General features: G+C 43.2%; 1 long non-coding RNA gene across 1 annotated transcript; it reads left to right on the top strand.

Annotated features, from left to right (window-relative positions):
- Window positions 1–4,916: 4,916 nt before the first annotated feature.
- Window positions 4,917–26,686, top strand: LOC142603286 (uncharacterized). The gene is made up of 4 exons (XR_012837175.1): window positions 4,917–5,049; window positions 14,120–14,193; window positions 14,924–14,980; window positions 26,606–26,686. It is a non-coding gene; the product is annotated as an uncharacterized LOC142603286 (long non-coding RNA).
- Window positions 26,687–27,157: the final 471 nt, after the last annotated feature.

Below are 27,157 nucleotides of genomic sequence, written 5' to 3'. Positions count from 1 at the left end.
CATCTGTCACCTTAAAGTCCTTGAATACCATTACCAATGCAGCTGCACTGTACATGAAAGGAATACAAAATTCTCCTGGCTAAGTATCACCTATTCAAGGCTGCTCGGTGCTTCTGGGTGCTAAGGTATTTCAGGTATTTCTGAAATTATAAGATGCCCAGGCAGCTGGGCTCCTGCCTTCACCAGCAGCGAAGCTGGTTACTTTCTGAAAACAAACTTTGTTGGGGCTTGCAATTGGGAGGACCCTCCCTAAAAGGTTATTTGATGCAAGTCCCATGACAATTCTTAAAATTACAAGCTGCCAGCCAGATTTCCCAAGCCAATATGTTTCCAATAAGAAGTGCTTGTTTATTTGCAGGTTACCATTAAAGACAAGATTTGCATCACATTATTAAACTAATATTGCTGAGAATGATGTGACCAGAATAGCTATTCATGCCTTATGGCCATAAATGATTCATACTGTGCCCACCTCAGTCCCTCCCCCTGTACTACTTCATCTGTGCTGACATTTCTTCGTGAATATTTAAGGTAATGTTTGCTGTCATCTCTTGTTCAAAATCAAGCACAAGCACACTACAGCACATGATGGGCAGCTGCTATTCAACATACAGCATGCTGACATGCAATGAATGCTGGTTTATTTGTAAAAAGGAAATACTTGCAAGGCTGCTTTGGGGTGTGGGCTGTATAACTCTCACCAATAAGCCTTCAAAACTTTACCTGGAAAGTGAATGCAAATATTGGAGCCCTGTTCCAGCTTTTCCTTATCTAAGTACAGGAATGTTTGATGAGGTAGGAGTTAAGTGGTGGTGGTGTCATCAAATGTGAAGCGCAGCTGGTTGGCTCAGCCTCCGGTTGGAGATTCACCATCCCAGAGCATGAGCGCAAGCAACGGCTGAGCCTTTCAGAGAGCTTCCCTCAGTCCCAGGAGTCTGCCTGGGAGTTCATCTTTCCAGGAGGGCAGCTCTGCCGCTGCTGTGCCAGCACAGCTATCTGTGTGTTAGCCAAATAAATGACAGCAGAGCTCATTCCTCCATGACTGCGCTGACCTTGCGTGACAGAGTTGATAGCGAAAGACATTTCAAGATATTCCTGAATGGGGACACCAGGTCATTTGTTCTTTTATTGAAAAGACACCTCACTGCTTGCAGGGCCATGTACCATGCCACTGTTAAACCTTCTCAAGCGATAAATATTTATCTAAAGAAAATTCTGCGCAGCTATGTTTGTGCGTTCTCATTGCAACCTCTTGGACATATTCCTGGCTTATGATCGGGCTACCAAAACCAGTAGTCTGTCCCCAGTGCCTGTGGGGCTTGTGCTGCAAGAGACAGCACAAGCTTGTGCTGGGAGATGCATATGATGTAGGAGGGACGGGGCACTGGGGTTATTAATAGCACCCATCTTTGCCACACAGCTTTTTAGCAGAGCACTGCACCTGTGAAAGCAATCTCTATTGTGCTTCTGCACACCCTGGGTGAGGTATTGGAAATAATTCAGCCTGCAAATAAAGAGAGGCTTGAGGCAATTGGGCTGTCATACTCACAGGACACTGCGTCCTGCCGCATCCTCCCTCCCTCTGTCTGCTCTACCTAAAATCTCCCACGCACTCCCCAGGCTGAGTCATGGCTCTGCTCCCTCCTTGGCCATGGGATGTCTGCCAGAGCTGCGTGGAAATGAGATTGCTCTAGGGTGTTCCTGAGACCAGCAAGAAGGATGCTGAACACCCTCCAACTCTCCCTTGCATGCCATATCTGCTTTGTCCCTGTCCTCCAGCATCACCCTGGCACTGAGCTGAGGTTATGGTTCACCTTCACCAGGATGCATGGCAGTGAGAGGGAGCGGGTTCTGCCAGCTTTCCACAGTCTTTGTATGTTTTAGGCACTACAAGGAAATACCAACATTTAGGCAAAATACTGTAAGTGTGTGTGTGCCCACCTCCATTTTCTTACCATACCTCAAAGCTAGGTGGGAGCCGTGCTCCTTCCTCCTGGCTTGCTTTTCACTCTGTGTAAGTGGAAACTGGGGTGTCATGGGGCCATTTGTGATGGGGGGAACAGCTTCACTTCATCTCTCCATTCTTCCTTGGTTCATTTGTTGCAGTGACTCTTGCTTGGAGAGTGCTCCCTGCATTTGAAAAGCTCTCCCTGCTTATAAACCCCTGGAAACACCACTGTAAGTAGCTTTGCCTGTCACACAAATTATACCAGCCCATTGCAAGATTCATCACCTCTGGCAGTGTCAGAGCAACACCATAGCAACTTCAGCTGCAGGAAGAATCACCCAGCTACTGCCCTTGGGCCATGTTGGGGCGCAGACAGGAGCCATGCTGGTGACAGCCATGCTGAGACTGAGGACATCCTTGTGTGCCATTGTGACCATGGGCTCTGGCTGTAATGTTTCTGTCTGTTCAGAACATCCTCTAAATAAAATCCTGTGTATTGTTCACAATTTTTATATCTGGGGAGTCTCCTGGGAAACCTCCGTTATGCCTTTGGAAGAAAAGAAATACTGTAAGTGCTCCTAAGATTATTAATGATATAAACATCTCTATTGTGCAAACTCATGAATATTCACTCACATGAAGTTGGGCTTTTGTTATATTCAGCTCCTGATTAAGGTGTTGGACAAAGCAGACATTCTCCAGGATACTTCATATGTGTATTGGGGGGGGGGGGGTGGCTAAATAAAAACCTGCATCATTGCTGTAGTTGCAAATATTCATTTAGATCTATATGGGAAATCATGTTCTTCAAAACATAAAAACAAAAGTTAGGGGGATTTTGTGGTTATATAGTCAAAATAAGTGTGTAGAAATAGCTGGAAAATATTCTGGTGGTTGGTCTCAGCCTGTCTCCCTTTGAAGGGGAAATAGTGAAGGAACTACAGGCCAGTTTGAACCTGCAGAGAATCTAACAGGATGATGGTGCTCTACAGTAGAGTTTACAAAACATTATGTTCTGCTTAAAAAAATGTGCACTGCAAGCAGTGACATAGCAAACTTGCCAAACGAGAAGGAGAGTCTTTTACCCAAAGAGTGGTAAGACATTAGCACAGGCAACCTCCTCAGCTTCAGTGTGATTTATTCACAGTGCAATCTGCAAATCCTCTGTGCTACTTTGCTGGCATAAAGAGCCACCAAATGATGAAGAGCTTCAGAAGAGACTGAGTGAGGTATGCTGTGCCTTTTGGGGCCTCTCCCCATTGCTCGCCAGCCCCTGGGCAACAGCAGAGCTGGGCACTGCAGACCCCTGGCTCTGCTCCAGCTCAGCCTTTGCTGGCACCCTGTGCCATACAGCAAGGGAGAGCTGGTGCCCAAGCAAATGCGTGATAGCGCAGTCTGCTGGCAGCCTGTTCTCTCTACTACAGCTGAGATGTTTGAAAAATATCCCTGTTTGTTCACTGGAATGTTGGCAACAAAGCAGGGAATCTAGGGGAGCATCACATGGGGAATAATGACAGGCTAAATGTTATTTTCATTACAGCCACATTAGCATGATTAGAGAAGGTGGTCACAGTGCAAAAGGAATTTTCTGTCATCTCTCAGTTCTCTGTTACTGGAGACATTAATCCAAAAACAAACCCACCCCTCCTTCCCAAAATATTCCTCCATCTTTCATTCTCCTTTCCTGCTGCAGTCTGCGAGCCTTCAGCTTGCTGGCATGCTTTAGATGATTTTTAAAACACCATCAGATGTAGCCATGGATAGTTGGATAGTTAATACCTGTGGAAGTATTTTCCGTGCATAGGTTTCCCAGCACAGGGACCGCCTTCCTCACTACACACCACCTAAGTACAGAAATCTTCACCTGTAAGAAGGTCCCATGGCATTGTCAAGACAGAGCAGCTTTTGAGCACCATGCTTCACATCTCTAAAGAATCTGGAAAATGGGCAGAGGGTCTTCCCCCTTCAGAAAACGGAGAAAGAAATCCTCGAAGTCTGAAGGACAGAAAGACAGGGAGTGGGCAGGGGCAAATGGTGCCCAGGGAAATAATCACCCAAACTTAGGAAGCAAGAACCTTGAAGGAAACAGAAAATTGAGCTTGGATAATTTTCCAATTCATTAACTGTTGAAATGGAGCAAATTCCACACCTGGACCTGGCTTCATTAAATTGCAGATCTGAGTCACATTGACACCTTACTGCCTAAGCCCATACCTCTCTACCCAGACTAGGAAGCCGGTCTCTTAGCGAGGCAGTCACTCAGCAGTGCTGTCCCATTGCAGACATTCCCATCAAGCAACTCCGAGTTGCCCATCCAAGAGCCCAGCCTTTTGAACCCAACTCTGCTTTTCAAAGCCACAGCAGCCCATGTTAATTCATACCCTAATATCCTGGAGGTAAAGCAAGCATCATCTGCCTTCATAGAGCTAACATAGCTTGGAAACACTGCTACTCCTGCTCTTCGATGCCACTGGGATGGTCTGGAAATGCTGCACTGTGGCAGTGCTGGGCGGTGAGGAACAGACCCAGAGCACCAGGCTGCAACAGGACAGCTGGCCGTTAAATTGTGCAGCACGTAATCACCTCCATGATTCTGACAGCTCAAAAAGTTTGTGGCCAGGAGGGCCAAACAAAAAAAAAGAATTGATACACACTTCTAGTCACCCCCAGTAGATATTTACGTACCTGCATACAATGCCCACTTTCCAGCTGGGACAGACGGGATTTTAGTTGCAAGGAACTGAGATCAAGCTTAGCAGGATGCCCACACATTTCAGCATCCCACACACTTAATACTCATGATTGTTACAACATGGCAACTAGTCTGTAATTAGTACAGACGTTGCCAGAGCTGCCTTTGTATTACTTATGAGTCATGCTACTAAAATATTCTTTATTCATTATCCAAGTCCTTTTCATTTCAGTGCCAGCCATTACCATGTTGCAGGCTACATAGGACTCTGTCAGGCTTGTCAAAGCCAAGTGCTTTCTGATAGGGATCTTCATATTTAATCTGATGAAGAGTTACTTTACAAAAGAGTGAGATCAAAAAGGCTCATCTCTGCACAAAAGAAGAAAGAAAAACTTAAATGCATCTCAAAGTAAGGGATTTTCTCCTTGTTGCTTCTCCAGGCACACATCTACAGTTAGAAGAACCATTTTCAAACTTGCCTTAAATTGTTCTGTCAGTTAATTAAATATTTGTATTTTAATGCCTTTCTAGTTAACTAGCAAGGAAAAAGGCTCATGAAAAACTCAAACTGAACATGAAACTTTTTCTTTTTCATCTTTAATATGGTATAGGGAACAGAAAGGGGAAAATGTAGCTGAAATGAATTATGACAAGCAAATAGAAGTAATATCAGAAAATTCCTTTGGGCAGATTCTGTTCTAGGCCACTAGTATTTACTAAGATTTATTTTTTTATTCACCATGTTATTAAATCACTGGGTTGGAAAGTCCATGGGTCATTTCAAACCACTGTCTCATTGATTTCTTATTCCTAAAACATCCTTAATATAGGATTGTCATTAGAGCCAATGACAATGATCCCTTGATTTCCCTTGGCAGTGGGCTAATTGTCTAAATGCTCTTGCTGTTGAAGAGGAACACTGACAGATTAATTCGGGCCTCAAGATCAGGTTTGTAAATAAATGAGTGGGTAAAAAAAAAAATATCTGACATAATCAGAAAAGTTCCTATACAAAACACAGTAGAAAATGGGTGCCTCAGCTCACTGTTTCCCAGCTTGCATGCAGCCAGCAGGATGCAGGGAGCAAGCAGGGACTGCAGCACGGCAGGAGAGCATCCTGCTGCACAGCAGGGCCCTTGGGTGCTGAACTACTGCTGGTATAAAGATTGTACGTTTCGGTGCTTTAAGTTGTATCTATTATTTCTTACTGCTGGAATGCAAGTTGCAGACAGAGGTGTCTCCCCTGAGTAATATTTTGTGGGAATGGTGGTTTTATATTCAGTTAATTTCATAATCTCATCATGTTTTGCATTTCTAAAATCTTTAAAAGTTTTTCTTGAATTTTGCTATTCTTTTCAGATTTAGCTGTATACTTTAAAGACTTAGTTTTACCATAAAGTGGTATTCATTGTTTCATATTTTGGAAAATACACTCTTACATGCATCTGCTTCTGACACTGAGAGAGTAGCTTCACTTTATTTCTGAAGTTTCTTGAATCCCTTTTCAATGAGCATACAACCTGCAATAGAAGTCTCTACACTTTCCTGTTTAGTACATCTAACTGGTTAACGCCTTCTAACTTTACTCTTCCTCTTCTGTTTTCTACGCCTTTTTACTCCTTGCTAATTTACTTAGCATTTCTCTTTAGCCTTTGGAAACCTGCTGTATCTATGCTTCAAAGAGCAAGCACTTTCCCTCCCAGACCTGCACCAGAGCTGGAGCATGTTTTTTCTGAGCCATGTAAGCACTGGTGAAGGGAAAAGGCCAACCCTGGTACCTGTTGGTGCAATGCTGTGCCAATGTAACCAGATTACTGATGCTAGTGGTGCTTGAGACAGGCCTGTAACGCATTACCTGTGTCAGAGGAAATCAAACTGCAATCAAGAATAATATTTGAACTATTCAGTTTAGCAATCTAATTATTTCCCAGTTAGAAAGGACATGGCAGAAATGCAGTACAGAATGCTATCAAGAAGACAGAAAGAAAACTTCCAAACCATTAATCTAGAAATAAAATTAAAGTTCTATTTTTAAGCTGAATAATTCCCCCCCCCCCCCCCCCCCCCCCCCCCCCCCCCATCTGTCTTCTTCCTTTCAATAAAATCCCTGGGTGCATTCATTTCTGAAAGCACAAAAGCTTGGCAGTAGAATGTACTTACTGCCTTTCAGGAGAAACCAAACTCAGTGGCATCATTTTCTGCAAGCATTACAGACCTGGAAAAACACATCCACATCTGTATGGGGCATGGCACCAGCCCCTTCTCCCAGATCAAAACCCAGTGGCAGTGCCTTGACAAGGAGCTGAAAAGGCTGGGCTCTATGCTGCACGGAAACAGATGGGTGCAGATGACTTGCCCCACACTGGAAGACCCCAAATTCATGTCACACAGGCTACCAAACCCTGACACGTTGCAGCGTGGACTGAGCAGGTTGAGGGTTGTGTTTCTCACCTCACTCCCACACAGGGACCAGCCTGCACACGGAGAGGGTCTCTTTACCACTGGGAACAGTGCATTGGTACAACAAGGAGGGACAGGAGCAACGCAACTGGGATGAATCACCAGATGGGCAGCCAAAAAACTGCTGCTTTTACTCAGCTGTTTTCTTCTCCTTTTTGCAAGTGCTTTTGGCCAGTACTAAAAGCACACGCGCCTGGTTGAAGACCCAGTGGTCAGTTTAAGGCATCATTTGGCTTAAGCAAAGAGAGGTAGGTAACTAAAAGGTTCAGCTGCAGGAATAATCGCAACTGCTGTTTCCAAATTATGGCTGAAGGAGTTTAAAATAATGGAAAATAATACAAAACTACTTTTGAGAGCAAGAATAATCTTCTCTATAGCACTAACAGACACTAAATTGTAAATTTCTTCATTAACTCATCTTGCTACAGAAGAAATGGGGTTTCAGAGGGAATTCAGAAATCGTTTCTTCCACATGAAAAATTTGTGCACTTAATCTGTTGCAGTAAACCACCATTCTGAATGCTGAGGAGCTCTGTGTTAGCTGGATGATGAAACAGCATCTGCCTTAACTGCTTTTTTCTCCATCTAACTAGTAAAATATTTCCATTTCAGTGATGAGATGAAAAGCACAGTGGAGAAAATCACAGAAGAAGAGAAATGCCTGGTTTTCTAACCAGAGCTTTAGAGTGAAATAGCTGATATTGCCAGATTCAGCACAAAAGAAAATGATGGAGAATTCTTTTACAAAACTTGTTGCAATGAAAAAATACAGTAAGAGCATTTTGGAGGAGCGTATAGCACACAAGTGGGATTTCAAAACAACGTAAGGGACTTATAGAAACAGAGATACGTCTCTTTCATTTCCCAAATTGTAGACTTGTCTTGGATCTAAAAACCAACATTAACAATGGAAGGATTTACAGACGGGAGTCTGAAATCTGAGTCTGGTTTCCATAGACTTCCAGATACTCAGAATAAGAAGGTAATTGGAAACTACAGCCTCATAATTGTTCCTAACATTGGCTCTGCGTATTGATAGCGCCTACCCTACTGAAACTCCCTCCGCTAACACATGTGCAAGATGCAACCTGCATAGAAGGGGAACTCTGAGGACAGTTTGAGCTCACCCACTACACTTCTGGTGCAGCACAAGAGATATTAAGGACCCTGGTCTTCTTTTTTTAAACAGTGTCCCAGATACTGGGCTTTGACTCTTCTCATTTCATGTAGAATATGCTTTTTTTAAACAAATTCTGACTAAAATATTATTAAAGACTTTATCTAGCTGCTCCTTCCTTTTCCCCTCCCTCCAAATACTCAGTTCTTATATATTACACCAAACACCTTACTGCATATAAAAATATATTATTGAATTTGAAGTGAAGTCAGAAGAGCTTTAATTGCTCGGAGTCTTGGGAGGCCCCAGCCCCATCTGCAGCAGGAATGCGTTCAAGGATTCAGCCACTGAATTAATCCCATGGCTCAGTAGATGAATCCAAGGTTCAAATTGAAGAGGCTTGGAATAACTATGTCACCAATCCCAGAAATCCTTATGGTCAGTGGTGTCTGGCAGTGGGCTCACCCCACAGATTTTTTACTGCAGGGTTTTTACTGCAATCTTCTTCCCTGCATTAATTGCAGCGGTCAGTGCATAATTGCCCCACTGCTGTTGCACTGTGTACAAGGGAGCTGCGGACCAAAATTATCAGGAATAACTTAATTATTGTGCCAAGGCTTTGAGAGCCAAGAAAATGGATGACTGCAGAGCACATTTCTTTTTCTTGCAACATTTTGGCAGAGTTCTGAGCACAGAAAAGGCACCATTCCCAACAATCATTGCAAGGGGCAATTGCTATCCACTAGTTATTCTTCACGGTTAACATAATATTTTGGGCTTAGTCACAGAGTGGCAAGCTCTCTTGGCATTGCAGATGTTGTTTAGATCTTCTCCATAGTGCATGTAACACATGGAATTGGAGAACGGCACTTACAAATGTTCACATATTAAAGCTGCTATATACAGAGAAGCAGTAAATATTAATGTGAGGGAGCCCTGACTGAATCCTCTGCTCCTTTGGGGGAGTTTACAAAGCCTTTCTCTGCCTTTCAATATTTTATCTTGCTGGGACACAGTGTCTCAGCGAGGTAGTTTGTACCATTCTCTGGAGCAGTGAACTTTGTCCCCATAGGAAACTAGCCAGAGATATCAGACAAAGTAGGCATGCAGATCTGTAGCTTCATTATCTACTTTAGCAGCTACAAGTATCACAAGGAGAAATCATGGAGGAAGACATATGTATGTCTATAAATGGTCAAAAAAAGTAGAAAGCCACATTTGTCAGAATTTTTTGCTGTAATTAACTACATGTTGTTAAAAATTGGTTCCTGACCATACCCATCTGATCACTATTTATAATTTCAAAACACCGCCCTGCTTATACTCTGCACACTCTGCTTAGCAGTCATCTCGAAGCAGTCAGGATTTTCTCAGTAAGGAGAAATCAGAACATGCCAATTCATTTACCAGTGTGCTACAAGCTTTGCCGTGATCAAATTGCATCTACCCATCGGAGTTGCTTGAGTTACAGAAAGCACAAGATAGTGTCAGGGAAGAAAATACGTCTCTAGGAAAAAGTTACAGAAGTGATCTTGTTGGAAAGAGCTGAGCAGCAATGGATAATGAGAGTCCTTCTGAAATGTCAGCAGGTTGAACGGGGACTCTCAGACCAGTGCTGGTACAGTTCAGCCACCTCTTGCCATTTAAATGTTATCACGACAATTCCTGTAAGTTTCTAAATTGAAAAAATAACGAGCAGTACGTAGAAATTAATCATTGGCTTGTATTGGGAAAGCAGCTAGCCAAAATATAAAGGACCTTTGCAGTGTCACAGAGATATTTTTGACGTAGTAATGACTAGTGAGAAGGGTTCATGTTTGTCTCTGTTCTGCTGCCAGCCTAATCAGATCAGCACTGCTAATAAAGCATATTTCCCTTTAGCTGGGTTCGAGCTTGCAAGTATGTGTGCAGCTCAAGTCAGGGCAGAAAGAAGAAAACAGTTGCCCCCACTCTGCTCTTCACAGGTTTCAGGAGAGGGATGACACCGATGTTTAGGAAATCTAGGTTCAAATCCTAACCAAGATCCACAGAGGCACGGGCAATGGGGTGAGCCTACTGCTGAGCCCTGTTTCACCCACCTTTGCTGAGCTTTGCCTATGCAGAGAGCAGCTACTGTAGGGCTCTGCCCAGCTGTGCTTATGCAGAGGAGCTTAAGCAGCTCGGCATGGCCTTGGAGGAGTGGGGTGTCTGATCACTGATCCCACCTTCCTCGCTGTCCCTGGACTGCACCAGTCCCGCTTGGGCACCCTCCAGGCATGCATACTGGCTTAAATTGCCTGTGCATGAAATTCCCAGCAGATCTGATGTTTTCGTTTTATTTTATTTCCCTAAACCACTGCTAAGACTGGTTTTATCAAGTACTTTTTCATAGTCTAATAAAATACTGTTACCATTTATGAAGGAAAGCCAGATGCACAGCAGATGAAGCTGTCCAGGAGAGTGCTGGTGACAGCACTACAGATGCACTTAGATGCAATCAATTTATGGTAACAATGCTGAGCAAAGGAGCAGATGTGCCAGTCTCCCAGCTTGGGTTTGGATACTGCATCTCCTGACACCTTTAATCCTCCTTCTCTTTGCCATGTTTAGCTGTGAATTTAGCCTGTCACCAGGCTGAGGGTTATCCGGTGTAGACAGCAGCCACACCTTCCTCACCATGCACCAACGGTGAAGAGCACTTGATAGTTCTGTGTAGGTGCAGGCAGGCTCCTGCCATGCTTTGCTCAGTGAACAGATTCATTTTTTCTTCTTGTTAGCCCTGAGAAAGTTTACTCTGGCCTCCGTGTTGGGCTGGATGTCAGTTTGTATGATTACAAGGACTGGCTTACTGCAGAAAAGCAGGTATCATGCTGATTTTCTTCAAGTGTTCCTAAGTAGCCTTTCATACAAAATATAATTTATCTAGCCCACCGCTTCCCTGACAAATACATTTTCCCATATTTTTATTGCACAGCTGTAAATACATCACTTGGTATTGTACATGTAGAGCCTGCATAGAGATCTTTCCACCAGCAGTATTTCATCTTGCAAAAAGTGGAATATTGACAAAATATGTGGTCTTTGAGGTAAGGTGTGGTGGCCAGCTGGTCTGAACCCATCACTTCAAGGAGGAACAGTCCCATAGAAATTCAGGTGTTTCAGAACGATCATGCTACCTTGTCTCAGTTTTTAAGAATACCTGGCTGTCCATAGTTTTTATTATGCCTGAAGTTGGTAGTATGATGGACACCAAGCCTATTTGATACATTATTTTATGGCAGTGGTAAAATTAAAAATGACACAATAAATACTGTGCTTGTGAGTTATGGCATTTAGACTCATTGTGAGTCAACTTTGAAAAAGCAACTCAACAGGCCACATCACACCTTTGGGTTTTTACCTCTTGAGGGTTTCTAACCCCCAGAGCTGCCCTGTGCACCCTCCCTGACAGGACCACACTCAGCATCATTCCTCAGCTGGGCAGTAGCTGACTGTGCTTTGTAGTTTGTTCTCCCAAACACCTGGAAATGGATTTGCTCACAGAGAAACTTAACCACAGCACCTCCAAGTTGCACTGTGCTCAAAGGAGCCCCAGGGTGCATGACACCTGCTGGGACCAAAATGCCAGCAGGACATTCTGGCTCCATCTCCCTGCAGGTTTTGCTACAGCTCTGTCACCCAGGATTTCCCAAATACAGGGCTGTGATGTGGTCTCTTTGCATGCTTTCCCTTTTTGCACGCTTGCTAGCCTGAAAGAACCCTCTAATACGTATTCATTGAACTAAACCACCAGGCACCAGCATCTTGGTAAAAAATGCAGTTGATGCCTGGAAACAAGGAATTACCAATGCCATTAAGGGGATTTCATGTGCTTCATTGTCATTTCTGAAGATGAAGCTGAGTTGCCTATTTAGAGGGGTAACATTATGGGGTCACGCATAGTATATAACCCCCTGTAGCTGCCCCCTGACAATGTCACATTTATGAAGTCAAAGATTATTTTGCCTTTTGAGATATCTTATGCTAGTTCTAAGCACAGGAAGAAGAAAAAAAATGCCTGTTTTGCACATCACTAGCTATTAGGCTATGTCTGGTTACATCGCATCAGTTGATGAAACATAAACCAATGTAAGCAGACAAAATGTGACACAAATGTCACGTTGCATCAGATTTTAAAGGAGTTGGCAGCTTTTACACCATGGATGAAAAATACCAAGTTCAACCATCATACCTGTAGGCCTTCAGGATAAAGCAATGCTAGCCACCAACTGCAATCCATATTTTCATATTCTAATGGTGCATTTCTAGCTTATGAAATGACCATTTTTACTCTGTTATGCTCCTATTCCCTCCCAAAAGATGAGGGCTAACCTTCACAAAGCATGGATCAGCAGGGAATTCATCCACTGAAAAATGGATAAAACATAGAGCCTGTCTCAAAAAACCCACCAAAAATCAATAGCAACCTTTCTATTGATTCAAACAGGAAATGGATTAAGGTCTCCATGCCTCAGTAAATATTTTTACTGTATAACTAATTTCCCATTAGAAGGAAAAGCATAGGTTTTTTGTAGGCTGTGGGGAAAAAAAGCAGAGCAAATTTTATGTAACAGAACAGACAGATTACAAAGGAGAGGCAGCACTTAGGTGATGTATCAAGTGCTAATACTATGTTTGGTTTTTCAACGTTTTCTTCATTTTCCACTTACACAGAAATTTTACACTAAGGAAAGAGCAAGCCTGATGTTTGCACCAGCAGCAGGGCCATGACTCGTGTACATGCCCCTCCTAGCTACAGCTGGCACAGAAAACATGGTACCTGGACATCACAGAGCCCACTGGGCACCGGCCCCCTCCTCACTCAGCTTCTGGAGCAGAAAACAGCTCTGGGACCTCTGGAGCTTCCTTACCTGTGGTTTCTAAACCAGTAATTTCAGAGCCACATTGTGCAGGAGATACAGAGAAGCCTGACAGTCCTCTGCAGGAATTCCCCTTAGCCATGGCTGTAGCTTCTATCAATTACTTTCAGCAACCTGCAAGTATTTATTACGCAGTGGCTTAGTAGGATTCTGCCTTTACAGCAGATTATTGTCATGAGGTTGGAAACTCTTGTGCCACACTAATAAGATAACGCTCTGGTAACACAGTTGGTTAATAACTTTTGTTACAAACAGAAGCTGAATCAAAACTACAGAATTGCAGCCTGACAAAAGAAAGAAAACAGAAAATGGCCAGCATCAGCATTGCCTGCGTTCCTCACATATCACCTGCTCACCAGCACACCGCCGGCACACTGCAGCAGTGAGCTGCAGCAGCACGGGGAGGGCATGAGCTGGCTGAGGGATTTTGCTCCCCAAAATACATCACCTGGATGGTTTTCTTACATGCTGATTTTCCTCCTCTCACAATACCATGTATACATCAGAAAAATTTCCCTTCCCTGGTTTGCATGTCTTAGTGTGAAAGGAAAAGGACAGCTATCCCTGCAGGGGCAGGGATGCTGAGCAGTGGGTTGAAAGTGCTTGTCAGAGGTGGCAGGACTTAGAAGGACACCATCCAGGTCATGTGGTTCTCCATAAACTTTCAGTACCCTCCTCCTTGGTTTTCTGTCCATCCCATAATAATGCTTCAGGAGAGGAGTCGTGTTTAACACCCCTCTGCATACCAGCTCTTGCTCTGCCATGTCACTCAGTTTGCTAAGAATCTTCCCTTCCTACTTGGCGAGAGCAAAGGCTCATCTCTTTTTGCTTGCTTTTTTTTTCCTAAAGGCTCTAATAGCTCCACTCTCAGTCCAGTTCTGGAGAATGAGAGCACATGCAGGGAGATGCTGCGTGTGCAGCAGAGGTGCAATCTGATAATTGTTGAAGTAATGTTGAACTAAGATTTTCAGTATATTAAAAAAGGTACCTGTGCTCTTCTCCAGGCTCCCCGCAGTAGCTGCTGTCAAGGGCAGGCTGCACAGAAGAGAGACCACATCGCTGAGGCCAGCACTGCCTGGTGAGAGTTTGCCTTTTGTATGGAAACTCCGATAAAGGGCAGTCGAACAAATCAGTCATTTTCTCTGAAGTGAAAACATTTCTGGCTTATCCTCTTGATCCTTACGATTGTTATTCATCGTGTGCGTGAGAGCAGTGCCTGCGGAGGGACCCAAGCAAAGGTATTAATTCAATAATGTGTCCGGCAGTTTACCAGTAGTCTAAGACTCAAATTGCAAAACAATTCATCTTAGAACTTGTTTATAAGTGAAAAATAGATATCTCGAGGCTGGTAACCTTTTAGAAACAACCACTGTGACAGATTTTGTCTGACAGGTTTGATACGAGTTTTGCCTGCTGTATAAATATTGATGGGTTTAATGCTTAGCATTGCAGACTTAATCTGCTTAGCAGGTACATTTCCAGATCTAAAGCTGTGCTGAGTGCAAGGTCTCCCTGCTCTGATATGGTAACAATGCAGTGCAGCGCTCAAGGTGTTATTTAGAGTCATTAGTCCTTGAAAGGAAAAAGTTAATTGACAAGTGTTCACAAATGTTGTGTACTTGAGTGTCTCAGGGGAATTGCCCAATTAATATACTCTCAAACAAGCGGATATGGGATCATTAAGAACCTCTGACATGTTAAAGAAGGTACTGGGAAGGCACACGGACTCCTGTGATTGCATTGCCCTCGTGGTGATGGGGGAAACAAGCCACTCTGGCACTGTTGCTACTCTTCCATATTCCTGACAGATCCTCTGGAGATCTCCATGATCAGGACAAAAAGGAAGCAAAGAGCAGGATTTCAATGTGAGTGTTTATTTTTAGACTCTGATCTTTTGACCAACTCTTCCACTGACATAAAATAATATATCAAATAGCCTTGGTGTCCATCATACTACCAACTTCCCATCTCCATCTGTGTCCATGGAGGCTCGGAGCCCTTCTCCACCAGCCAGATACGTAATTTATAAATCCTTTTCTTCAATGTCAAAGCGAACTGCACAGAGGACATACAATATTGAGAAAGACCCAATTTTACTGACGCTATGAAGAATTAAGGAAGCAAGACAGAAAAAGAATATTATAAAATCTGTACATCAATTTTTTTTTGTTTTCTGGCTTCTGGACCGCTCCGGTTTGTTTATTCCACCCGTACATCTCAGTTCACTTTCAGATAACTTAGCTGATGAAAGTTTATTCTTACTTTTAAAATAAAGAATGTTTTAATGTAATTGTTGAAGTTAATAACCTGCCCTGAAAAATTTCTATTTTGAACCAGAGCTACTCTCAGTCGGTTCTGCCAAACCAAATTCTTTGACCCAATTTCTAAGAATAAATTCCCTCCTGAAAGCTGAATGCAGCCGCACCAAGCCATATTGTCCAGCCTGCTGAAACTGGTTTTTTATCATGGAAATATGCAGAGCCCTCCGCAATAGTGATGCAAATTAGGCTACTGGGGGTTTTTTCTTGGTTTTTTTGGTTGGTTTTTTGTTTTGTTTTTGTTTTTGTTTTGCCAAGGCTATTCTGAAATTCTGAGGTCAGTACTTAATATGGCTTGGTGACAAGGGAATTAACTGCACAAAGATCAGGTGATATTAGAATAGAAAAAAAAGTTCACTGGGAAAAAATAGAAACATTCAATAATGTATGAAGTATAGATGTGCCATTGTTTAAAGTAAGAAAGAGAGCTGGAATGCTATTTTTTACTTTTACACTGACAAATGCATGCAAAAAAAAAAAAAGAAAAGGACTTTTTGCTGTCTATTAACAAACGTTCTTTGAAAAAATTATGATCAGATCTCTATGATCAAACTTTAAAAGGTGTATTATATAGAACTGGATATCATATATTAACTACCAGTTACTTGCAACCACGCAGATCATTTCCCCCTGCCTCTCCTTTCTGTTTAGGCTGCAAACCTACATGTCATGGAGTGTATCTCACTGTGACCTCTTGCCCACACCATAAATCAACGGGTGGTTTCGCTGCTGAGCTCCTATGCTTAAGTAAAGCCCACTGCATAGTAATAAATATAAAATCACATAGCAGCTCGGTGCTGTAATCTTGATAGGACTCTGAGGAGGCTGTCATGAGAAGCGTTGTAGCCTGGTAGCAATTGCACCCTGGCACTCAGGATTTGTATTTCTGCTCAGCACTGGCTAGAGCAAGAGTCCAGTTTGCTTCAGCTAACGTAGATTAGGCCTCTTTAATCTCTCCTGGTGATATTTTTATATGCTGTTTTTCAGGGAAGATCATGATACAGGGAGAATACACGATCAGCCTTTCTAAAAAGGGCTTGATCTTGCAAACTCCTCAGTTTGCAAGGCCCTGGGGTACCCAGTGCAGAGCGAGGCCCGGCTGCACTAAACCAGAGATAAAAGGGGGATCTCAGGGAAGAGCTGTTTGCTGCCATGTCCCTAAATCTCTCTGAGCAGAGGGGGAGGCTGCAGCAGTGGAAGCCCAGGCTGTCAAAAAAGCAGAAATCGCTGCTCTCGCAGCTCAGCGCGTGCTTTAGACACGATAAGAAATATGATGCCCAAGTCTGGAAGGACACTGGAGTGATGAGGATTTACAGGCAGAATTGGACCCCTGGGAGAGGAATAGCAGCAGCACCGTAAATACTTGCTGCAGAAACCAGGTTTCCTGGCAGAGCCATTTACCTCTTTCTGAACGTGTAAAGACACAAAACAAATTCTGTCAATTTGAACATCTCATGAAACATGGATGAAACACCCTCTGCCGCGGTATTCCCATCCACACATGCTGGCACATGGCAGGACGAGGTGCAGGCTATACTCCAGCTACACCAAACTCACCCACTGCCAAGGATCCCAGCACAGTCACCCAAAAATTTGATTTGCTTGCGCTCTGCCTTGTCTCTCAGAAGTATTTTTTTCTGCTGAAAGTGTACAAATATATTTAGTAAAATGATATATCTTAAGATTAGAAACTTTGCAACTCCATCATTGCTATTTGCTTTAGAGAGAGAACATGTCTCTGAATCAGTGCAAAGAAGGGACTTTTATACTATTTGATTCAGAAAACGGTATTTGTATGTTTCAAAGAGAAATGTTTAACCATATTCAGATGGGCTAAAATGGTGCTAGAAGTTCTTGTCTAGATTTATCATTTTAAACAAAAATAGCTAAAAGTCTTCTTAATAAAACCAACAAAACAAGTCAGTTTTGAAGGAAAAACTGACAGAACTGTGGATCTATAGAACAGCAAAGATATACACTCACAATTCGAAAGAGAGAAAATACCCAACTTATTTTCAGTCTTTCTTTTAAGGGAGAAAGAGTTTTTTGTCTCCAGCTGTAGAGCAAAGACCTATTTCCAGTCCATCAAAGAGAGAAACTCAGCACAGACCTGGTCAGCCATGCAATCAATTTCCATTATTATTTTTTTCTGAAAGCAACAAGCTTCTGTGAAGCTGCATTTGTTCCATTTTTTTCTTGGGTATATGATTTTGCATTAATAACGAGATTATCAGTAAAATTTATGCACATACTGATTTCTCAGAGTGTCCTCTGTGTAACTGTGGGATTTCTTTCTCTTCAAACAGAAGAGGTCAATACTGAAAAGAGTGGTGCATACGTGATGGTCACCTGCTCTGGTCAGAGGTTAGATGGTCAGTCGAAGACACAGCTGAGACAAGAGAAAATATATATTAGAGGATCCTGCACAGCTGTATGAGCCAGTAGACAGTCTTAAGGATCTTGCTCAATTTGGAACAAGGTAGCTGCCATCATTGTTTAAATGACAAAATTTGGTTAGGACACTGGGAAGCTTTGCTTCCATATACTGTGCAGAATCCTGTCTGAATTTAGCTGATAGCAGCATCCATGCTTGATGGAAGACCTCAGCAGCAGTCCTGAGGACTTACATTTCCTCCAACCAACCAGAGCTACTCATCATGCATGAGACAGAGGAGAGCTCTCCTGGCATATGGGACTGGCATGATGCTACAGCTGAAGTACTGCAGGCGCAGCAGAAGGTCCTGTCAAATCAATATTTTACTTTCATCCAGAATCTAAGGACATATTCTGACCACTCTTATCTCCATGGCTTCTCCTTCTTTTGGAAACAAATGTTTACAACCCAGGGAACCAGAAAGGTATTTCTGCAGAACGGGGCCGATTAGCCAAACCTCTGCTGCAGGGCACAGCTCATTGAATTTTCTGTGCAATCCATTGAATTTTCTGTACAATCCCTCAAAAGCCTCTGGGAAGTCTCAGGAAACCTAAATAATGGGAAGGCCCCCTAATACCCAACCTAGTCCTTTTATTTCTAGAGTTCAACCACTTTGCTTTTAGCCTTATCACCCAATGTGGTGAAGAAGAGGGAAGCAGTCTTGGAAGTTTGCTTTGCATCAGGGTGACAGCATGGAGAGGCATGTGAAAGGCAGAGGGAAGCGCTCCAGTGCGTGGGCACACTCCTCAGCAACATCCATTTTCTTCTTCTCGCTTCTCAGGGGCCTGGAGCCCTCCCGGGTCTGGGCGTGCAGCGAGACTACATGAGAATAATTTGTACAGGAACTTGCAAAGAGCGAGAGCACCAGCAGGGTAAACCGCAAGAGAGAGCCAAGGAGAGGAGAGTATTTTGTGCATCGAGGTGATCTGGGCTGTGGTTTTACTTCTTTACCCTTGCTGGAGTGAAGATACAGTAACTGATTGTACCAGTGAAGAAGAAAACCATGGCAACAGAAACTTAGTTCGTACTTTAATTTATTGCCACCAAGCTATTTGCCAAGTGCCAACTCCCTGGGAAAAATGCATTTTTCATCAGTACTACACAGAAATTAGCATCAGAAGAATTAATGCACTTAATAACTGTCAAGGAACACTGAGAAATGTGCCTGAGACATGAAGACAACTGTATTTATGAGTCACTTCAACCTATAGCAAACATCAGCTAACTGGATAAATGTCACTACAAGTTTGAATCATGATTTGGTGTCATTTTAAATTTAAGTGAAGCAAGGATTTTCTTTATTTAGCTAATGCTGGAAGTGACATAATGAATAAAGGGCACAAGCTCCTGTTTGGCTGCAGATCTCTGAGCCTTAAACTTAGAAGAAGGTGAAGGCATTTCCCAAATGGAAATAAACAAAATAGGTCATAAACAAACATGGCTATTTTATACCCAGAGGAGAAAGGCTGTGTAACAGAGATGGAACTGGTGAGACCCTTTAGCCAAACATTCTTGGGACTTACACCATCTCGTCCTCCTCAATTTTCCTCCTCCATCTAAGCAAGGAGCCACTGAAGCCCATTGCCATGCAAGCATCTCCCAGCCAGAAGAGCTCTCATGAAGCACGTGCAGTCAGCCTGCTGCTATTTCACAGGTGGCAAAGCAGCAACATGGAAAATCTATGGGTGGCTATAGGAGATCCAGGGGTTAGTCCGCTGGGCTGAGTGCTCCCAAGCCTGCTCTGATGCTCCCTTCCCTGGCTTAACTCCAAGGTTATGCTCCTGCTATCCCACATTCCCAACAGCACAACTTCTCTGCATCGCATTGATATCTCCTCTCCCTCTATATCACAGTCTGCTAATTTGAAATGACAGAAAACAAGCAACCAGCTACTCAGAGCATCTCCAAGCTTTACATCCTTATCTCAAGAGAGTCCACATCTTGGTGTTGGCCCAGGGACAAAAAGAAGTAACTTTTTTTCCCCAACACTAATGCTGAACTACAGCTAATGCATTAATTATACAACACATGGACTTCAAATACAATGAAGATGATTACAGGTAGCATCACATTTCTATTAATAGTTTTGACGGAATGTCAATCTCTGCGCTTTTTTTTTTTTTTTTTAATATACTGCATCACCAACAGATAGCAACACCTACTGCCAGACATGTACTGCAGAACCGAGTCCTGGGTTTGCTTTCAGGACCTACAGAGACTTTAGGAAATTTGGGTTGTGATGGGCCTGTTTTCCCATCTGAAGCAAAAGCTTGTTCACACATATCTAGAGGACGGTGTTTTCAGACATCTCCTGATCTGGAGCCAGACTTCCTCCTCCAAATTATTAAACAGCATTTGCTTACACCAGAGGCTGTATTGCTGAAATTCATTCTGTGTATTAGTCTGTAAGCTGGTAACAAACTGACCGCTTTATTCAGCATCATGATTTTAGCAAGGAACATTATTTAGTACCAAATACAAAATGGCATCTTTACTATGAGAAAAATAGCAACTGATTCATTGTTCAGCTGATGGGAGGAATTACCTTCATTACTGCGTGATTCATCTTGATTCATCCCTCGCCTGGAATTGTGAAGTAATAGTTTAAACTCAGCTCAACATATCGGTAAGCTCTGAACTAATGGCAATCACTGGGCATTGCCATGGGCAGCTGATGGACAGAAGCAAAATGTGAGGATATCTCAGTTGCAGAGTAGCAGTACTGCTAAGATGAAAGCATAGTTATAGAAATGGATGATGTTTCCTCACTCAGGGTTCACTGTGGAAAGCCAGCTCTCAAGGGAGAAGGTAGAAAAAAAAAGCAAGTGAGAGAAAAGGAATAAAAATTGTATTGTAGGCAAAGCAAGATCTGTGCAGGGAAAGAGTGACAAAATTTGAACTGTTACTTGTACTGATGAGACAAATAGGACAGGACACAGTAGATCATCCTAAAATAGTGCAAAGCCTGCTTGCACATAAGGCAAGCAGAGGAGAGGTAACAAAAGGAAAAGCATGCAATCCAGAAGCAAATATGGGCATAAGGGAGTTAGAAAAGCAGAAGTACAAAGCAGATACACCAGGATCCAGTAACACTGAAAAATGTAAGATAGAGATAAGGAGAACAACAGCCAGGAAAACAACTCAAAGACCAGAAGGCTTCAGGTCCCCTCATGGGGTGCAGTAACAGGGGTGACCTTACAGGCAAATAATGGAGTATTGATCTGCCACAGAGCACCATTTCTTTCAGGATCCTGCTATGGCCTGGACAAAGGGCTGCGTGAGACAATGAGACAGTGTATATTGTTCCCATGGCACAGCTTTAGCATGTGCAGAATCATGGGGATTTCTAACACTATTCTAGCACAGGCTAGAAAGCATGCTGTGGTGCCAAGGGGAACACACGCAGGGCAGCCCTATGGAATGGACCAGATTATAGATTCACTAAGTGAATACTCTGAAACACTGTAATTGCTGTCTGGGATGCATTATTGCAATATGAGGGTTTTAATGGAGAGTTAAGAGCAGTGCTGACCTTTAAATACCCTACGCATTCTAAGGCTGCACTACATGATTTTACACCAATTATTTATTAGCATTATAAGTAAATGAGTTATTATCATTCATGAATTCTGTAACAGTCAATTTGTTTCTCTGCCCAGAGCCTTGAAGTGCCTATTTCACAATTTCTTAGAGATGTAACCATAGGAACTAAGTGGTTGCTAACATAAACCTTCATAATTAATGACGATAAGCTTTCACCCTATTGAGTGATACTGAAATGTATAGAGTTGATGAAATGTACCTCAAGGGCCATGGGACCCTGAAGGCGGTGGTACACTGACTTACTGTATGTAACACACTGCCTGAGTGAGTACATTGGCTCAGCTGTGCATTTTTGAAACTCTCACACAAAGAAGCGTGCTGTGAAATGGAAGACCAAGGCGGCAGATTTTCTGCCCTGGAAAGCAGAGATCCCCCTGAGCTGTAATAGAGAGTAAAGATGGTGCCCCCGACCCACTCCCTGAGCATCACAGGGGGATGGGAAATGGCAGCAGAGAGGGACTACACCCCGCAGGACCCACGCCCCGGATCGCTCGGGTAGCTGCAGTGCTGAGGGGTCATGCTGTGCAATGCAGTTTGGAGCAGCCCCCAGCGCTGGAGCCAACTCCCTTCCTGCAGCAGAGTACGCACCTCAGAGGAGATATTTAGCTGTAGATACCTCCTGCAAGGTCAAACACAAAAAGGCAGTCAAATAGCTTCTGTGGCAATCCTTCCTGTTCCTTTCACACTGGGATGAATATTTCCACTCTGTTCCCTTCTGAAGAGTTTTGCTGGTTTTTTTTTTTCCTAAGCATCTGGTGCTGGAGGATAGACAGCTCCACTGCAGATGATCATCCTCAAGTGGGTGTGTGGTTTTCAAGCAATAACATGGCTTTTCCTAAGAACCTATAAAGGGACACAAACACTCCATCGATGGAGGTGATAATTTTACATACTTATATAAGTCATGAAAAAATGCTTTTGCTCTTGCTTGCCTGTGACTGAGAAGGCACCAGACCTTCTTACAGGGAAAAAAATTCAGTAACCCCACAAATTAGGCTGGCAAACTGCTTTCTTGCCAAGGAGGGCATATTCACCAGAAGTGAGGTGGGGTGAACTCAGAGGGCTCTTGCAAATTGAGCCTGGCACTATGGGTCCAGAAAGCTCAGTGGTGGATTGCCAGATGGCCTGACCAGCCAAGGGGACTGCCTGTTTCAACATGCATTTAAAAAATGCAGCCCAACCAAGGTGCACTGTCTGCTTGCAGACTGGCTCTGCAGTTATCAGCAGTAGATCATAATACTCTTTGGGGAAAAGGGGGAGAAATGCCTATGAGATTCCCAGTACACTTTGCTTATGAACAACTGAGGCAGGTCCCATCAAGCACAGCCCAGGACAGTTCAGTGCAAACTGCACAGACCAGCTGAGGTGACAAGTGACTGCACAGGCTGAGAAGCAGCGTGTGTGCTCAGAGGCTGGGTCCAGCCCTGCTCCCCCATCGGCTGGGCTGGGAGTGCTGGCGTCTCTCTCAAGCTGCAGGCAAAAGACACAGGAGCTTTTGACAGTTGCGATAAAAGGCTCAGAGCACATCTTGCAAGACATCTTCATTTACTGCTTCAAGAGGGATATCTGCAAGGATCAAATGTCCCTTAAAAACCAGAAACAAATCCAGATAACTTTTGCCACAGCATGTTAGTGTGGAAATTAGAGCCATCCTTGCAAATGGCTTGGCTCTATCATAAGAAAATATAAGAGATTCTTCTTTTTTGAAATTCTTCCTAGGGCAATGCTGTAGAAGATAATGATTGTTCTCCAGTTTCAGAGATGGAAACAGTTACTTGCCTACAAGAAAGTGGAGAACACAAGAACGGTCACTTGGACCAAAAGTGATTGGGGTCCCTATGCTCCTGGGGAAGCTGCTTAGGGAGAAGGTGCAGGGCATTGCAAGCAGCAGGTGAGGGGCTGCAGGTACATCTCCCACCTTGCAGCATACAGGGAGCAAGGGGCTGCCTGAGCTGATGGGATCAGCCCTGCAAAGGAACAGAACTGAGAGTTTGCCATTTTAATATTTTCTGAAGGAAAACTTCTGAAAACGGTCACAGCAATAGATTCCTTTCATCTTTGGAGAGTGCTACTACAGAAAAGTTAAGTGCTTCGGGATAGTATAGGCTGGGTACACTTCCATGCATAGATATACACATAAACATCCATTTCTATCTAAGCTGTCTATATACGGCACCTTGCATTTAGAAACCCCCATTTTGCTTCTGTAGTGCAATAATCCTAACAATAAAGAAGCATGTTTGCATATTTGACTTCATTAAGTAAACTACACTGATCCTTTAAGGAGGCTGTTGGTTATCTTGATCATCAGAAACACTCAGAATCCTCTATATTTAAATGTATCTGTCTTCAATTTGGTATAGATACACAGTCACTGGCAGATAACATATTGTCACACAAGATAATAGGCTCCTGCTGCTAGATAAACACTTAGAGGAAGATGCACATTTGAATTTTTATTCCATTGGCTCTAATGAGATGCCATCAGCTCAAGTTTGGCCCCATATTTAGATGTCATTAAGAGAAGCTCTATACAATCATAACAACAATAAAAATGCTGCAAATAATTTTTAGAATCATTTCTACTGGAAACAGGCTTTTCTTGCAAGCACACATTTCTTTCCGGACTTCATGCAGTATTGTGTTGGCAGATAAGGAACCACATGCAGTGAGGATGGGACTGAGAGATCTTACGGAGTGACCCAAGAGTCGGCCACCTCGTGGGGGCCAGCTGCCCCCACCCCACAAGCCAGGATGCAGCCTGCATGCACATGGTAGCTATGTCCTCTGTCCAAAGCACTGGCGTCGTTGCATGACATGATGCTGGTGCATTTATATTTGGCATGGACATAGTGTACGGGTCTGGCCACCTAACCACACAGGCAGGAGAAGTTTGGGCCTGCCGAGAGCCCCTGTTTCCAGCGGTTTGAGCTCCTTCATGCTCTGGCACACAGGACACTGTCCATCACTCCCCAACAGTGGCTACTCGCTGCAGTGACAAAAAGGCTCAAACCAACCAGGTTTACTGTTTTTTCTCAATTTGTCTGCTTCATATGCTGCTGAATTCCAGTGTGTCCAGCTCCTCATGCCTTTCTTGGTGACCTCTGAGGATTTTGAGATCTCCAAAAGTAATTTTCTCCTTCATATTCCAGCAGGGATAACTTGGAGGAATAATAATTTGGCTATATATATATTTATATTTGTACCCTATCATATTATACTTTAAAAGACTGCCTCCGGGTACAAGAAACCACATTAAAATGTATGCAAACTAAGTTAACAAATGTCAGCTAGAGGTCCCAAACAGAAACTGTGCTTCTCAGCCCCCAGGCTAGAAATCTGAATAAACAGATGTTCTTTGCACTGTGCCCTGAAGGTTAAACTTAACCTTTGTTAGACAAACAAGGGACACTGATATTCTTTTCTAAATAAGAAGGGTTGATGGCATATATAATGGATGCTTAGACCATTTGACATATTTTAGGTCAAGGATATTAGCAGAGGAAGAGAAGTTACAATATTTCTAGCAGAGGAGAAGCAGACGGATTGTACACAATAAATCAATAAATCTAGAGGTCAGAGGCAGCCACTGAAGACACCATCTCCCTGTTTCCATACCTACTTTCTTTGCAATTCAGGGTCCACACCAGCTGGAGGGAGGATCTCCTTGGAGGAATGGCTCCCCTCCAACACCCTGTTCCTGGCAGGTTTCCAGGTTCACTCAGAGCAAGACCTAAGTTTTACTTACCAGTGAGTTAGGGCTTGAGATCTGGATGTGAGAATTCCACCAGAGATAAACCTTGTCAGAAGTACTACTATCCATAAGAAGCATTTCAAAAGCCAGACACATGCCCATGTTGCACATACCCCAGCTCAAGTTTTACTCTTAGCCCACTGATGAAAATCCATCTCTAAAGTCTTCTAATTTTAGACAATCTCTACCTAAGTACCCAATCTATTTTATGCATACCTCTCCAAAATCAATGCATGTTAGCAAGATCCTGCCTAAGACAGACAAGGACTTAGACACAAGGTAAGAATGATACAACATTTCCAAAGACATTTTTCTTATCGGCTCAATATGATGTTTACCTGGAAGGTATGTCCAGCCAGGTCTTTGCTACTTAGTTGCAGCGTCTGTATATCTCCTGAGCAGCACAGGTTGGCTTGCACCACGAGAATGGGATCACATAATTTCTGTGAGCCGCAGTCAGTGAGATGGTGCTTCTGTGGGCTCTGAAACCTCCACACCTTTGAGAAAGGCAAAAACATCATAATCACAAACTCAGTTCCACCTAGTAAATGCAAATTTATATAAAAATACGGTCATGTGCAGCTGCTACTCACATTTACACAGCTTGCATAGAAGTCATCATCTCTCAGCTCCTCCACACACAAGGGAACTGTTAAATAACAGATATGGAAAAAAAAGAAGAGAAGCTCTAAGGGCCTGGTGGTGCCTCTAGCTGATGGAGGAAAGGTTTACAGTCTAGTACTCACAGAGAGCCTTAAAGAAAAATTCCAGAATGACCTATAGAGAAAAATGTGCAACACTTTCCATGAACATAAAAATTGAAGAGAAAGTTGGGGAGAATCCTAGCCATTGTGGCGTTCTTTCCCCTAGAAACAGGAAAACTAAATATACTGAAAGACCATTTGCTTTCTCATAAGTTGGTCAGCAGGGTTTCCACTTTTTCTTGGGGTCTTTTTGGGCTTTGCAATATGAAATCAAGGCACATGTTCCTTTTTTGTTTGTTTGGTTGTTGGGGGGTTTTTTTTGGGCTGTGTATCTGCATTGCTTCATATTGCTCTAGGCTTTGCTGCCTTTTCCTGCCTGTGCTTCTGTTCTGCTATAACCTAGCCTGTACGTCTTTATCTGTGCATTCTTTTTTATTGTCTGAAAACTTCTAACCCATGTACCTATCCATCTTTCTAGCTCAGCAATAAATAATGTGAATATGAGCAGTCCATGTTCCAGCTGTAAAGTGCTGTGTGTAGTAGGGGCTGCCTCCCACACTTGATTGCTTTAATTTACCCGTTTTATTTCTCTTCGCATAACCGAGTGAATTCTTTCTCTACCCAGGCTATGTTTGCTGACCTTGGAGATTATTTTTTATGTGGTTCTTTCTTTACAGGATGCTTCAAGTTCTGCTGAATTAGTTCCAAATTTTCTCAAGGTCTACCAAAAGACATTCTTTTACTCTGTATTTGGCAAGGTAAGATAGGCTGCTTTTCTCTGCATGCCTGAATGCTCTGCAGGTGATGTACGAGAACCCCCTGGAAAATAGAAATGAGTGGCCCAGCTTGGCACAGCCATGATGGAACAGCAGCCCCATCCTAATCTAAAGGAAGATGTTTGGGACATACTCCTAGGAGCAGAGGAACAGTGTAGGTTTGAAGACTACATGGGCTTAGTTTTCAATGACAACCAGAATAAAATATATACCCCACTGCTGCTCACCATGAAGGACCCCGTGGCCAGAGGCTGGCCAACCCTACCAGAGCAAAGGTTGCAGAGCCAGGAGAGCCATTGACAATTACGTTCCTTGCTGCTTTGCTGAGTTACACATCACTAACTAATCTAGAATGACTCTCAAGGACCACCGTTATTCAACAGAAGGCAATCAACAGGATTTTTTAATGTTTTGCCATGTTGTTTCAAGAATAATGGATTCAGGTGCAGAGAC

The sequence above is a fragment of the Balearica regulorum genome, chromosome 11 (assembly GCF_011004875.1).
Source record: "Balearica regulorum gibbericeps isolate bBalReg1 chromosome 11, bBalReg1.pri, whole genome shotgun sequence".
Lineage (NCBI taxonomy): Eukaryota > Metazoa > Chordata > Aves > Gruiformes > Gruidae > Balearica > Balearica regulorum.
This window is presented reverse-complemented; position numbering and strand designations above follow the sequence as displayed.